Source organism: Gekko japonicus, unplaced genomic scaffold (genome assembly GCF_001447785.1).
Source record: "Gekko japonicus isolate JY-2015 unplaced genomic scaffold, Gekko_japonicus_V1.1 scaffold687, whole genome shotgun sequence".
Classification (NCBI taxonomy): domain Eukaryota; kingdom Metazoa; phylum Chordata; class Lepidosauria; order Squamata; family Gekkonidae; genus Gekko; species Gekko japonicus.
The window spans coordinates 182,875-199,250 of NW_015161424.1; the positions used below are offsets into that span (position 1 = coordinate 182,875).

At 42.5% G+C, this 16,376-nt stretch overlaps 1 protein-coding gene across 2 annotated transcripts in view; it reads left to right on the forward strand.

Annotated features, from left to right (window-relative positions):
• Positions 1–4,792: 4,792 nt before the first annotated feature.
• The window catches only part of DNAJC24 (DnaJ heat shock protein family (Hsp40) member C24), a 78,355-nt gene continuing 66,771 nt past the window's right edge, over positions 4,793–16,376 (forward strand). Inside the window, exons 1-2 of one of the 2 annotated variants that reach the window (XM_015428530.1) lie at positions 4,793–4,874; positions 11,019–11,062. The gene's annotated coding sequence lies outside the window, so the exon portion shown is untranslated. The remainder of the gene's footprint in view (positions 4,875–11,018; positions 11,063–16,376) is intronic. The other variant, XM_015428523.1, reaches the window with a different exon arrangement.

Genomic DNA, 16,376 nt, shown 5'->3' on the forward strand with positions numbered 1-16,376 from the left:
CTGAGGCAGGTCCGTATGTTCTCTTGAAAGCAGTGGGGCCACAGCTCATTGAGAAAGCACCTGCTCTCCCATGGTTTACTCCCTGCCATCACTAGTTAAAACGTCTCCGGTATTCGGTAGATGGAAAATGTGTTTTCTTGCCTGAGTCCCTAGTGAGCTGCCACAGTCGGAAGTGAACCGGAGTTGCCCCTGGTTCGTATTTGGATGGGAGACCACCAAGGGAGAGAGGCCTGCTGCTCCTCGAGCAGGGTGCGAGTGGCCCGCAGGTTTCCCTGGAACTCCTCTTCTTCTTCTTCTCTCCCCCCCCAGGTCTAAGTGGAGGTCTCTGGATATAGGCGCCACCGAGCCAGACCCGCGCCGCAGCTTACCTGCCCTCCCCCTCCCCCCTGGGGGGAGGTGGCGGCAGCAAAAGGGTCCCCAGGCCCCACCGGGAGGTTGGCATCTGCACCTGCCTAGGGCGCAGAAGCACGTGGAGCCAGCCCTGGGTGGGGTGGAGGAGACCGAGGGGAGGGGAAGAGGAGATCAGCGAGGCTTACCTGCTGCTGCTGACTCCTCCTCCTCCTCTGCGTGGAGCTCTTCTCCCCCCCTCGCAAGTATCGCGGGTCCCCTTACTTGTAACTATTATAATTTCGAAGCTCAAAAAACGATTAGGCCATTTTAAATTTAAAAGTCTCAGTATTTTAATTTACAGTAATTCTTCTTGACTTCAGTTCAGATAAAAACCTTTATTGGCATAGATCAGAATCATACACAATCGCCATTCAGTTCATGGGTTTAACACACATCTTCCTCATTATAAGGCTGTTACAAAACTTAGCAACCGCTTCAATAACCTCTATGTTATGTGAAGCCAGTAAACGATACAACATTCTGTCATCGGATTGCTTGGCATCATTCTTAAGAATATCTTCTAAATAGGCTGCCCGAATGTCCTCATACAAAGTACAATAGAGAAATACATGTTCGATTGTTTCAATCTCCTCTGAACCACAATCACAGAACCTTACAGAGTAGGGGATTTTCTTAAATCTTCCTGCTAAAACCGCAGACGGGAGCACATTAAAACGGGCCAGCATAAATGCTCTATGCAGCTTTGGGGAAGTCAGATCCGATAAGTATTGTGCTGGGGTGTTGATCGGAAAATATGCCCATCTTAAAGGAGAACATCTACCAGAAGCCAAAGCTCTAAGCTCTTGCATTTCAATATCAATTAATCTCTGTTTGCACAGAGCAAAGATGTATATTTCAGATAAGGAAATCATATCATTCAGGCATATGCCTATTGAAACGATTTTCCTTTCTATAGCAGCAAACCACTTAGAACAATAAGACTCTTTCAGCAGATATGGAATAAGGCTATTGGGGCAGCTCCTGAAATGCAGATGTAACCAAAATCTGAAAGTAAGTATCCAAGCCCTTGTTTCCAAGCGTATCAAATTGGCTTCCAAACAAATGGCAGCATAAGAAACACACAGAGGCAGCCCTAATTATTTCCTCACAAAGTTGGATTGAAGTTGTTCTACCATTTTGTTAAAAGCAGTGATCCAAATGGGCACCCCATAAAGAAGTTTCGCTCCAATTTTATGCTTGACTTAAGAATTACTGTCAATTAAAATACTGAAACTTAAATTTTTGTTCTTCACTTATTTTTATTGAATAATTTATGGTACTTAAATTATATTGCATCAACAAACTGCTAAAATTAATTCTATCAAGTTTAGAACGTGGGATACTAGGATTCAAATTCCCACTTGATGTTTGACCTTAGGGCCACTCACATTCTCTCAGCCTTATAGTGGGCTATAGAAGGAGGGGGAGGAAAGAAAGTCATGTTCTGTGGTCAGAAACTCTTCCATCTATGAAAATGTTTTACAGGATCCAAAACTTCAATTTCTAAATCAATGTGAATCCAGGCTATTACCTTTTTAGAGAATTTTTTCTTCCAAAATCTACTAAAAGCAGTGATTGTCTCTTCCATTTCAGCTATACATGGAGAAAGACTTCTGTGTACAAGAAAGTCCATGATAAAAAAGTAGCTATTTTCTGGGAGTGCATTTGTAGAATAACACCTTGCTTTGTAGAGCCCATGGAGCTGCGGTGGCTCAAGTGGTTAAGTCGCTGAACTGCAGGCTGTGGAAGGTCAGTAGTTCAGCGGTTCAAGACCTGGGTGCCGCAAGACAGGGTGAGCTCCTGTCTCTAGTACCAGCTCCTGCCAACCTAGCAGTTCGAAAGCAAGAAATTGCAAGTAGATAAATAGGGACCACTTCGGTGGGAAGGTAACAGCGTTCCGTGCGCCTTGGTGTTTTGTCATGCCGGCCACATGACCACGGAAACGTCTTCGGACAGCGCTGGCTCTTCGGCTTTGAAACGGAGATGAGCACCGCAACCCTAGAGTCGGATTCGACTGGCTTTCGAACAAGGGAACCTTTACCTTTTTACCTTGTAGAGCCCAGTTCTGAACGTGAGTGCATTCTTCCACATCACTTCATTTTAAGCTTGTAGTAGTTAGGCTTACAGTATGTTCTTGATGCCCTGGCCTGGATAGCCCAGGTAAGCTAATCTTCTCAGATCTCTGAAGATAAGCAGGGTTGACCCTGGCTAGTATTTGGATGGGAGACCACCAAGGAATACCAGGGTCACAATGCAGAGGCAGGCAATGGCAGACCACCTCTGAATGTCTCTTGTTTTGAAAAACCAACAGGGTTGCCATAAATTGGCTGCATATCAACAGCAAATAAATAAATAGAGCTAAAGCACAGAGCCAAGCAAATGCATAAATTTTGTCCTACAACAAATATGACTGGGGCCTGGGACCCATTGTTGGAAGTATGTATCTCGCAAAGCTTTGTGCATAACTCCAAGTACGTTTGGATGCTCTGTTTTTAGGTAGGCCTGCCAATATTAGAGGGGTTAATTCTTTGTGTCCCTGACTGGATGACCCAAAACTTTCTCAAATCCTAGTGGTCAGTGTGTGTACACGTGTGACACAGAAAGACCCTTTTCTTCCCCAGGAGAGAGTACCAAAGAAGTTCCTTGTCTGCAGAATGGCTACTGTCTTCCCTTCTTCAGCCTTTCCTATATGAACAATAGAATAAACTAAGCAGCTGGCCCATGGGGGAAAAGAGTGTAAGGAGGTATCTCAAGGCTGGAATCAAATTCTAACAAGTTTATTCTGTGCACATATTATTGTATAGTGGTTACTATGAGTCTAGGACCTGGGGGGGCAGGTTCGAATCCCTGCTCTGCCATGGAAGCTTGCTGAATGACTGCAAGCCAGTGCAACAGTCCCCCAACTCATAAGGGTAGATTTGGGGAACCAGAAACCTAGAAAAGTGCCTCTAGAACAAGGTAAGGGCTGTGCAGGCCCTCATGAATGATAGATCTGGCAGTTTAGGAACTTAACTGGATGAATTTGTAACTTTATTGGGCCTATTGAGTGAATGTGTCAAATCAAGTCAAGTGAAACTTTCAGGAGTACAGCAAAAAGGAATTAAACTTCCGGGGCACAAAACAGCTACAAGACATACTCTATACATGCCTCATATGATGATGCAAGACATTTTTTGAATCAGAGACATGTCTCTTCAGGAATGCTTGTTTAACAATGGAAACATTCTTTCCATTTTGCAAAATGGTGTGAGCCAAAAAAGATACAGAAAAGACTCAGCTGGCAAGATTGCTTTGCGTAAAAAATGGCCCAGTTGGCTCCAAACATAGCTGGGAGTGAAACTGATCTCAGGAAGATGCTGAATTCCAGTACTCCTGGCACAGTGACGTAGGTGGGTCAGTACAAAGCAGTTTCACTGCAGTCAGTGCCTTCCAGAATCAGCTCCCCATCATGAATATTAGAGACACAGCTGATATGGTTGCTGTGAGGGTAACCATAACAACAACTGCAAAGCCTTTGCAAACAACTGTAATATAAAAAGAAACACTAGTAAAGTGTTATATTGTCAAATTAATCCAAGCAAAAGAAAAGCATTTCCCATACCTTACTTGATTGAGCACTTCTCACTCATCTGGAATGATCATGTCATTGTCTCCCCTGCCTTTCTTTCCTCTAGAGTGGTGACGAAGAATTTAAGACAATCCCTAAAGCCTGACTCAACAATGTGGATAACTCACTCTCCCTCACCAAATTTTGACAGGAGTTCTTGATTTGGAGAGCAAAACTGAATATGGAAAAAGAACAAAGTTTCAGTCCAGGGGCACCTTTAAAACCAACGAAGTTTAATTTGGGGTATAAGCTTGTACCCAGAATCAAACTTTGTTGGCCTTAAAAGTGCCACTGGACACAAACTTCGTTCTGTTGCTTCAGACCAACACGGCTACCCACCTGAATCTATGAAAATGGCAAAGATTTCGTGCGTCTGGGCCAGAGGTTGACGGCTTACACAGGCTGCTCAGGCGGGCAGAACCAGACAAGCGGGCGTGCCTTCCCAGAAAGGGCTACGCTGAGGCTCTTGGGTGTAAATAGGCGGCAGGGGGGCTTCTCGGTTTCCCAGGGACGAAGAACTGACTCGTGATGAAGAAGAGAAGATGACTCGAAACGTTCATTTAACGGCGTGTCCCGGCAATGCCGCTTGCTCTAAGCGCCAGTGGGTCGCCATGGCGACAGCGTCTCTCACTAGCCGGGCTCCCCCCCCCCCCCCCCCCCCCCGGGCCCCCCCCCCCCCCCGCCGCCCTTTTCCTGTGTGAGTTTCAGCCCATTCAGCCGGGTAGGAAACAAAGCCCTCTGTCGGAACGTTTCTGACAACGAGGAGCGTTTATTGGAGCCTTTTCGTATGTTTCCTCGTCGGAGGACTATTCGGTGCGCGGACTGACAAACTCCCAGCGCCTATTTTAGCGATTGATTTCTCCTCTAGTGTCTCACGGTGAGTGTGTGTCGTGAAGGTTTTGTGCGATTCAGGGAGTGTGGTTGCTTCGAAGGTAAGATTGGATTAGGGGCGGGTTACTTTATTGTAACTGGGGCTGGGCGGTCCTCTTCAGCTCCCGGTGTGTTCCGCTCTCGGGCCCGTCACCTACCAAGATCACTCAAAAAGCCGGTGTTTTGAGTGAAACGGCTGTAGAGAGGCCCTGCCCGTTCTTGAGGTTGCGTATCTTGGGCTCGTGTCATTTTGTGATATATGGGGGCTGTGCTGCCCCCAGGGGCCATTATGGTAGCTTAGCGAACTTCAACTTGGTTGGCGGCTGTGTGAGACAGGATGCTGGATTAGATCAGGGGTGGCCAAATTTAGGGTAAGAGCCACATAGAAGAAACGTCAGATGTTTGAGAGCCGCAAGACAGGAACAAATATCACACACACGTTTGTATTGAAAAATATGCAAAATATTTTTTTTTAAATTAACTTTAAATGAGACTGCCAAAAATAGAAGCAAAAGGGGTAAAAACAAGATATTGATGATATTTATTTGTCCAGTGATATTTGTTTGCTAATGATATTTATTTGTCTAAGAGAGAGATGAGAGAGAGGTGGAAAGAATGAAAGAGGTGGGGGGGAGAGAAACAAAGAAAGCAAATAGTTGGGGAGGGGGGGGGAGGAAGGGAGAAGAAGAAACAAAGAAAGGGAGAAAGAGAAAGAAAGGTGGAAAGAAAGCAAATAGAGGGAGGGGGAGAGAGCAAAACAAAGAAAGCAAATAGGTGGGGGGATGGAGGGAGGGAGAGGTGGAAAGAAAGCAACTTTAACTTTAAATTTGTCCTTCAGCCTCACTCCACCCCCACGCTGGCTGGCTTGACTTGGAGAAGGGATTTAAAGAGACAAATGCCTTCTCCAAACGGGGGGGGGGGCTTTGAGGACACTTAAAGTTGCTTTCTTTCTCTGCTCCCCCCTCACCTCAAGCATACCCAGGGATGGGAACACTTCCCCCCTTTTGCTTCCCCAGCCACCCTGCCAGGAGCTGCACAATATATGTGAAAAAGTCGCATGTGGCTCTTGAGCCACAGTTTGGCCACCCCTGGATTAGATGGACCATTGGTCTAATCCAGCAGGGTTCTTTTTATGTTCTTATGCACTCTTTATTCCACCAGCTGGCCAATTATGGGAAGAGAATGGTAGGGCGAAGCCGGCACTGTCTTAATCATGCTCTTCTTTACGTTTGGGACTCCTTGTACTCATGCTCTGGGCCCCTCCATGTCAGTAGCCTGCCAAGACTTCCCCAGGTAAAGTAAGGGGCCAATATGTCCCTGAAGTCATGCCTCACCCTCAGGGACGTGGCAAGATCTCCAGAGTGCCTTGTCAGAATTTTGGCTCTTCCCAGTACGAAGTGGAACATACCTTTGTCTAATTATTATATTGTCAGCTGTAGTAGAAAAGAGTCCAGTAGCACCTTAAAGACTAACAAAATTTGTGGTAGGGTTGGAGCTTTCAGCATCACTGCTCACTTCTTCAGATAGAGCTAGAATGTGAGTTCATCTGTCCTATATATTGGAAAGTGGAGTGATTTCAAATCCAAATGACATTAGTGGGCAAATGACAATAGAAGGTGTGATTGGATTAGGTGTGATATGCAGAGAGGTAGTAGGCGTGGAGAAATCAGCATTGGTAATGAGACTGGAAACCTCAATCTTGATTCAGTCCAGGTGGATGCATTTGTTATCACTTGCAATTCAGCAGTCTCTCTTTCTAATCTCATATCCTACCACAAATTTTGTTAGTCTTAAAGGTGCTACTGGAATCTTACTCTTTTCTACTGCTACAGACAAACACCGCTACCCATCTTAATGTATTGTCAGTTGTCTTAGTGGTATATCCATTTATAACTTTGTCCAGAAAGCAAGAGGTATTCTTTCTCCTCCCCCTCCCTGTTTCTTTTGAACCAAGAGTGCTTAGTTTTAAAATCTGTTGAATGGTTCTTCAGTGTGGTAATAGTGTTTGTTTTGGGAGAGCCCTAAAAAAGGAGGCCCAATGTGGTGGGTATGCACCACCCTCTTATTAGAATATGGTGCCAATACGAGCACTCCAGATTTTTTGTTGTGACTGTTGTGGTAGGCCCAAAGATACCCAGTGAGCATTATGGGAAAGTGGAGACTGGAGCTTGAGTCTCTCTGTCATACACACTAGCCATTACAGGCCACCAATGATGTGGTTTTGCTAGAAAAAACTCAGTTTGCAATTTTTTCTGTTGCCATAATACAGTACTATTTGATTTAGTATGTTTATTTTGATAGGTGCTTGGTGGACAAAATGCAAAATGTACCCTGTTTTAATTTTATGTTCCATTTGGAACAACTACTGTAACAAAAATATTTGTTTAGGGGGAAAATAAAGCAAGTGTGGATGATATATTATATCCAAACACATTTGTGTAGAAATTATTTTTAATGCAATAATACTAGTAAATTTTTTAAGGCAGTATAATCTGTTACATTATTTATATTTAAGACCACCTGAAGGCACTGGAAAATGTTGACATACCAGTTTTAGCATACCCAAAGTACTGTGCATAATGTGCTGTGGATGTGATGGACCATTAATCTATTTCAATAAAATTTAACTCTGTTCCATGGAGGTCAGTGGAGTGTTATCAATTTCACTGTTACACCCTTTAGTATCACTTCCTGATTCTATATCAAATTGGTGATTGCAATGAGAACAATCCTAAACAGGTCTAATTAAGTATATTCAGTGGAGCCTACTCCCAGGAAAGTGGTCTCACAATTGCACTGAATAATACTTCCACCATGTGAGAGAAGATGTCTAAATAAGAATTTTAGCTTTGGATTTAATTTGGCCTGTACAGCCAATCAAGTGAATTCATACCTTGCTTTTTAAAAATTTGTATTATCATATGTTTGCAGGTTTATTTAAATCTTCCCCCATTAACAATTCAATAAATGATGCATGTACTCCCTTTTACAATTCCTAGGGGTCACCACCAGAAAAACACACATTTTAACTTTGAAATTGATGAGTGTGCCTAACATTCTATTGGCAGTGACATCCATTCATTGTTGTTGTTGTTTTGAGACAATGAATCTTTAGAAATGGAAAATTTTCCACAGAAAAACTAACCACTGGAAAATTTTCCATTTTGGAACATTTTCCATCCAGCATCTCCATATACCACACTGATGTAGAACAAACATGTTAAAGATGAAGTAGAACAACGTTCAAGTCCAGTGACACCTTTAAGACCAACAAAGTTTTATTCCGGGTATAAGCTTCCATGTGCATGCACACTTCTTCAGATACAATGAAATGGAAGTTACCAGTCCATACATATAGGTAAAGGGTAAGCAGCAAATTAGCATACAACATAATCAGTGTTCCCTCTAAGCTGAGTTAATATGAGCTAGCTCACAGTTTTTTAGTCTCCAGTTCACAGATTTTTGTCTTGGCTCGGGAAGGATGGTTCCAGAGCAAACTATTTTATACAGTAGCCAAATCACTTGCTCACAACTTTAATGCCAGTAGCTCACAAAGTAGATTTTTTGCTCACAAGACTCCACAGCTAAGAGGGAGCACTGAGCATAATGAAGATGTTTAACAGATTCAAGGACCAAACAGGAAAAACAAGTTTAGTTTATATGGTTACCATTTGTTTGGGTTTAATTCCAGGGAAAACATAGTGAAGGAAATAAATATATCAAAATCGGAGATAGATGGGCAGATGTACCCTTCTTAATTGTGGAATGTTGAGAATAATTAACTGAGTAACTGCCATTACGCTCCATTTCTTTCCTCTCAAGCGCAGAGATGACCTTACAGCATCCTCTTCTTTAAGGTGGGGTGACTGGCTTTGCAGTTTATCTCCTCTGTCCCCAGATCAGAGAACTACATTCCAAATAACATTACATTCTACTATTCATTGCATTACATTACAATCTACTATTCCAAATGAGAAATTAAATAAAGAGGATGTATAGCAGTTCTGGGGGATTGGTGAGAATACAGGTGTGAGAACTTAATGAGGTTAGCATATGTAGTGAGATAAAAAAAACCCCAATATCCATGTTAAGTCTTGGGGGTGCCATTGTTCTGAGTGTTGTAATAACTTGTAACTCAGCAATTTTCCTTTCTAGTCTGTTCCTGAAGTTCCTTTGCAATAAAACAGGTACTTTGAAGTCACCCATTGAATGTCCTGGAAGGCTGAAGTGTTCCCCTACAGGTTTCTCAGTCCTGTGATTCTTGATGTCAGATTTGTGTACATTTATCCTTTGTGTACATTTATCCAGGGTTTGACCTGTTTGCTCTGTGTAGAGAACCAAAGGCATTTAGTGGCATATACAATGTTAGAAGATGAGCAAGTAAATGAGCCTGAGATGGTTTAGTTGATGTTGGCCCCCTGCCACACGGCAGGGAAAACACCGGTTAAAGTGCGGCTAATTAGAGCCGCACCAAAATAGAGACGCTGCGGGCGGGATCCCACGGATCCCGTGAGCCGCACGCCGTTGCTCCCCGGCACGATCAGATGTCGAGGAGGAAGAGACGAGTGAGAGGGGGAGGCTGCCAAACTGCGCGTGCTTGAGCATGCGCAGTTCGGCCGGGAGCCAGGGATGCGCCGGCGCAAGGACGCGCCGCCGATCCCACGGCCGCACTTGCCGCGGCCCTTTCGATTGAACCACCCGGTTAGGTGGTTCTTTTTTGGTGCGCTTTTTCAACGGAAGGGACGGATGGGGGACGGGCGCAGCACGATTCCCAGATGCTGCTGTGGGATCGCGCCCGTTTGCTGCGGCCCTGATCCGTCCCTCTCCCGGCCCAAAACCCCTCGTGTGAACAGGGCCGTTGTTAGATTCAGTGATCGGTGTTGTCTGGGTGTATGTGGCAGCAAAGTTGGCATCTGGGTTTATTACAAGCTCTGGTACCAGTGTCCATGTTCAAGTTAGATGTTGTATCATTGTGGGTGAGGAGTTGTTTGAGATTGGGGTCTCTGTGCAAGAAAAGGCCTGCCCCCCAGTACTTGAGAAAGAGAACTGTCATAATCTAGTAGGGGTTGTAAATTGTTGATGATGCATTGAACTATATCGAGTTGATATAGTGGATAATTAAATATGCCAGAGATTAAAAATAATTTCTAACCTATTCAATCCTTACTGTGTAGTACAGTTCCAAAAGATCCTCAAGATTTGGGGAAATCCAAAATATTTCTCTATTATGGGGCAGCCTTTGCCTTTCTATGTATGTCATTCTGTGTATTTTGTTCCTTTGTTTACTTAATTTATATCTTGCCCTTATCCCAGTAGGGATCTAAAATGGTGTACATTGTTCTCTTCTCTTCCATTTTATTTTTACTGTGCTATTGTGTGGCTAGAGACACTTTAAATTAGCTCTAGAAATTACGGTCAGTAACAACTTTGGAGTTTCTTGTGAACTCAAGGCTTTAGAACTATGGACTCAATTTTATGTTTTCTCTGGCCTGAAGATTAATGTAAATAAGTCTTTCATGGTTCCTATTAACATTCTTAGAGAAACAAAAAACCAACTAGGTTCCCAGTTCCCATTTTCTTGGAAGGAAGTCATATGGAGATATCTTGGGGTTCAAATTCCAGCCAAACTTGACCTTAGTGATTTCATCCATGTTAACTTTGAAGCCCTTTATAAAGAAATCAAAAGTCAATTAAAATATTTACATAAACAAAGATTTTCACAAATTGATAGATTACAAATAATTAAGAGTTTGTTTTTATTTTGAGCTGTGCCTATACCTATTCCTAGTAAATTGATATCTAAATGGCAATTCTCATTGACAAAAATTTTCTGGTCCTATAATTCCCCGAGAATTAAATTTAAAGTGATCTCTAGTTCTAAAACACAGGGAGGTCTAAATTTTCCAAATCTGCGGCTCTATTATGAAGCTGCGAATTTTACTACACTCTTTAGAGTCATTATGGCAAACCCAGAAAATGAAACAAGCTGGCAACATATTGAAGAAGCCTTTTGTGACAACCGTATAATCTTAGAAACTTTTTGGAATGTACATATAAATAGAACGCCTTTAATTTAAAAAAATCAAGTTCTTAATGTCTCTTTGAAAATCTGGGATAACTATAGAAATGACCTTTTACTTTTAATCTCTAGATATGCTTCTTATACCAATCAAGTATGGTTTCCCCCAGCTCAAGGTAATTCTCCTTTTAGACTTTGGTATTCTGTAGGTTTTGCTAGGTTGGTGGACTTTATATTGAATGGCCAAGTTCTTTCCAAACTACAGATAGAGGCGGTTTTGCAGGAAAAAATATCTTGGTTAAATTATTATCAAATTAGACATATTTTAGAATCGTTAGGTATAATGTGAAATTGGGAAACACCTCCAACCACTCTAGAATTACTTTCCAAGAAAAGAGAGAGAAGTCAGAAAGGTCTTCGATCTAAAATATATACATTATTATTGTCTTTACAAAGGAACTATTTTTATCAGGCGAAAAAGCATGGATAGCAGATTGTGATGGTAGAATCACTAAGGATGATTTTGAAAAAGCCTGGAAGGCCCCAAGTTTTAACTCCAAGATTTCAACAATCTATTTTAATTCATTTAAGATTTTACATAGAAGCCATTTAACTCCGACAATAGCTAAGTTTTCAAAAAATCTGAGTAAAAAATGTTGGAAAGGATGTGGCTCAATGGGAGATTTCATGCATTGTTTTTGGTTGTGTCCCTTTATTCAAAGGTTTTAGAATAAAGTATTATTTCAAATTGAGATAATAGTTGGTCAACAGATCCCCAAAAATCCAGAAAATATTCTTTTTGAAATTGGCTTAATAGAACAAGTAGATAAAATCAAGTTGGTTACAATAACAACTCAATTGCGATGTTAGAGATTGCTAAGAAATGGAAACAGAAGAAAGGGCCTTCAGTACGAAATTGGTATGACTCTATTTGGAATCACTTTATGCTGGGTAAAATAGATTATTCTACATGTATTCAGAATTTCAAAGTTTATTGTAAAATTTTTCAAGCAATTTGTTCTATTGTTAATTTTTTGCAAGATAAGGAAATTGTCTCCTCTAATATATATTATAAGGAATTATTGAATTTTTAAACCTAAGGAAATTTGTAAACCTCAATCAGTCGTCGTTTCTCCACGCTAAAGAGCCCTAAGCGCCTTAACCTTTCCTCATAGGGAAAGTGTTCCAACCCTTTTATCATTCGAGTTGCCCTTTTCTGCACTTTTTCCAAAGCTATAATATCCTTTTTAAGGTGTGGTGACCAGAATTGCATACAGTATTCCAGATGAGGTCGCACCATTGATTTATATAGCGGCATTATGATATTGGCTGATCTGTTTACAATACCCTTCCTAATAATCCCCAGCATAGCATTGGCCTTCTTTATTGCAGTCACACACTGTCTCGACATCTTCAGTGAGTTATCTACTACAACTCCAAGATCTCTCTCTTGATCAGTCTCTGCCAGTTCAGACCCCATCAACGTGTATTTATAGTTAGGATTTTTGGCTCCAATGTGCATCACCTTGCACTTGGCCACATTGAACCCCATTTGCCATGTTGACGCCCACTCGCCCATCCTTGACAAGCTCTTCCAGCCGCCATACAGGGTGCCCCCCACCCATCTAAGGGTGGGTACCCATTTATCTACTTGCAATTAAGTTGCTTTTCGAACCGCTGGGTGGGCGGGAGCTGGGACGAAGGTCGAGAGCTCACCTCGACCACGGTGGTACTCGAACAGCCATAGTGGCTGTTCGAATGATGTTACAAGGCAGGCATTTAACTACCTGCGCCACCGCTCCCTGTGCATAATCCCCAGCATAGCATTGGCCTTCTTTATTGCAGTCACACACTGTCTCGACATTTTCAGTGAGTTATCTACTACAACCAAGATCTCTCTCTTGATCAGTCTCTGCCAGTTCAGACCCCATCAACGTGTATTTATATTTAGGATTTTTGGCTCCAATGTGCATCACCTTGCACTTGGCCACATTGAACCCCATTTTCAAGGCAAGAGACAAGAGACTAACAGAGGTGATTTGCCATTGCCTGTCTCTACTAAGTGATCCTGGGATTCCTTGGTGTTCTCCCATCCAGATACTAACCAGGTCTGACCCTGCTAAGCTTCTCAGATTTGATGAGACAGGATTAGTCTGGGCCATCCAGGTTTGTTGTAGTTCTTCAGTTGCACAGTTGAGTCCGACTCTTTGCGACCCCATGGACCAGATCACTCCAGGCCCTCCTGTGTTCCACCATTCTCTGGAGTTTGCTCAATTTCATGTTTGTTGCATCGATAACACTGTCTAACTATCTCATCCTTTGCCATCCCCTTTTTCTTTTTCCTTCAATTACTTGCAGCATCAGGGTCTTCTCCAGGTTGGGGCAATTCAGATCTATATCAAAGAAAAGGAATCTCAGCCTTCTTGCTGCTCTTTGATGGGTGTTCCTGACCACCACCTCCAATGGACGCTGGAGCTGATGATTATCTTTAAAGGTCTTACAGCATTCAGCTTCAGTAGTTTCACCAATCACAACCAGATGTTGAGGAAGTATTTGATGGGAAAGTAATAGCTTGGTGTCACCCTTATTGCACAAAACTCCACAAATCTTCTCAACATGTTGAAAAGAAATGAAGCAAGATAGCACTCTATGATAGCAAAGATCACAGGGGACATAGCAAATAACCATCATCACCTTGTAGGACCTTCCTAGTAGTACCAAGTAAAACACAGCAGCACAATCCCAGGAGTGACCTGCAGTTGCATTGTCAATGATTTATAATTAACTGTATTAAAACAGAGCTCTCTTTTGTACAAGCAAAGCATTGCTGTACAAGTATACATTCAAAACGATCAGATTTCTTTCATAAATCACTAGTTACAGATTAACAAAGTTTGATTCCAGTGGCATCTTTAAGACCAACAAAGTTTTATTCAAAGTATAAGCTTTTGTGTGCAAGCATGGTGTACATTGTTATAATTTATTACATCGTGCTATTTATTTTCTATTTGTTTCATTGTTCTCTTTGCTGCTGTGTTATGCCAATAAAGGTCTATGTATGTATGTGCAAGCACACTTCTTCAAATACAGTGAAACAGAATTTCCTCAGCCATTATATATAGGAAGGGGGGCTTAATTGCCAGGAAGGGCCAATTACAGACAAGGCAGAGACAGAAAAAAGGGAAATTACCAGTCCATACATGTAGGTAGAGGGTGAGCAGTAAGATATCATATAGCATAATGAAGATGTTTAACAGATTCAAGGATCAAACTGGAATAATAAGCTTAGTTTATATGGTTACCATTTGTTTGAGTTCAATTCTGGGGGGAAACAGTGAAGGAAATATATATGTAAAAACTGGAGATTGATGTATCCTTAATTGTAGAATGCTGAGAATAATTAATTGAGACTCCTGCCATCCATCTCTCTCAAGTATGGAGGTGACAGATTAGCCTTAGATTAGGTTTGATTATCCTGTAACCCAGTTTTGGCACTTGCAATTATAGTGTTATAGAACGGGGGGGGGGGGAATGTTCTTCACTATATCTGAACCGTGCATCATTTTATATATTAACATATGCCTCCTTTTAAAACTGAAATGCCATAAATGGTAGCAGTTTCTAATACAGCAGTTTCTTTTGCCACCTGATCTTGTCTTTTTCTGTATTGTTTCTAATTCTGTGAAGAGATGAGGTGACTGGAACTGTATGCATTATTCCAAATACAGCCACACTTTAGATGGGTACATCTTACTATATAAGGGAGTTGTGATACTGACGTGTATTTTCAGTCTCTATGCTGATAACCCATTCCACAGAGTTTGTCAGTTTTCCCTGTTGCCACACTCTGAGTTGACATGTTCATTGAGCTATCTGTCATGAGCTCAAGATACGTTCATTCACCACCATTTTGGATCATATTAGCATATGTGTGAAGCTAGGATTTTTTTGTGCCAGTGTACATCATGTCACACTAACTTATAAAGGCAGGCCAATCCTGAGGGCTGCTGCAGTGATGGCAGCCAGCTGCTGACACAAAAACAGCACCATAAGTTCATTCTCTATGGACATTCTGCAGGGTAAAATAACAACATGCATCCCTGTATAAGGCAAAGCATGTTGGAGTCCCTACCAAACCCCAGCAACAACCACCAATCGAACAACAGCAGCCAATGATCCCCATGTGAGTGGCATACATGGGCACAGCCAATCACAGCCCATCAATCCTGCCAGTGCTCCTTGATGCCACCCCCTCGAGATGGAGAACAGGGAAAGACCCAGCAACAGCACACCCTGAACGAGGCATGTGGCCTGAGCAATCCCCCACCCCACCCCCCTCATACATGAAGGGCAGCCATACAGTAGACAGGATGCTCACACCTTCCCCAGCAAGGGCCTGATTGGCAGCAAAAGCACTACCGAGTGTGCTGCAGCAGTGAAAAAGGCAAACTCTGTATAACGGATGGAGGATAAAATGGCCAATATTGTAATACCTCTGTATAGATCTATGGTGCGACCTCATTTGGAATACTGTATACAGTTCTGGTCATCCTATCTCAAAAAGGACATTGCAGAGCTGCAAAAAGTGCAGAGGAGGGCAACCGAGATGATTAGAGGGTTAGAGCACCTTCCCTATGAAGAAAGGCTGAAGAGTTTGGGACTTTTCAGTTTAGAAAATTGATGACTAAAGGGGGGCATGACAGAGGTTTATAAAATTATGCATGGGTTGGAAAGAGTTGACAAAGAGAACTTTTTCTCCTTCCAAAATATTACAGCTTGAGGGCATCCAATGAATCAGATGGGCAGTAACTTCAGGATGGACAAAAGGAAATACTTTACACAGAGAGTGATTAAAATGTAGAATTCGCTGCTAGAGGCTGTAGTGATGGCCATAGCAATAAACAGCTTTAAAAGGGGATTAGATAGATTCATGGAGGATAAGTCTATCAGTGACTATGAGCCATGGTGACTGAGGGGAACCTCCAGATTCAGAGGCACTCATCATCATCATCTGGCAGTGTGTGTAGTATAGCCAGGAGATCCTAAGTTTATCTGGCAGCCAAAAGTTCTAGCTCCTTTAGCATGATGTACCACTAGGTGGTGAGCTAGACTTGTTTTTAAGGCAAAAGACATTTCAGAGGTGGTTTGCCATTGGCTGCCTCAGCGTCACCCCCCCGGTATGCCTTGAAGGTTGCCCATCGAAATATTAGCCAGGGCTGACCCTGCTTGGCTTCTGAGATCTGACAAGATCGGCCTAGCCTGGGCTATCCAGGTCAGGGCTCAGAGGCAGTAATCCTCTGAATCCCAGAGCAAGAAGACAGCATCAGGGGAAGGCCTCAGACCCTATGCTGTTTTGTTGGCCTTCCAGAGGAATTGGTTGGTCACTGCGACACAGGATGCTAGACTGGATGGACTATTGACTCTTCTTATGTTCTTATGTTATTGTACCCACATGCAAGTATCCCTGCCCCAAGCCACACACACCCTTCC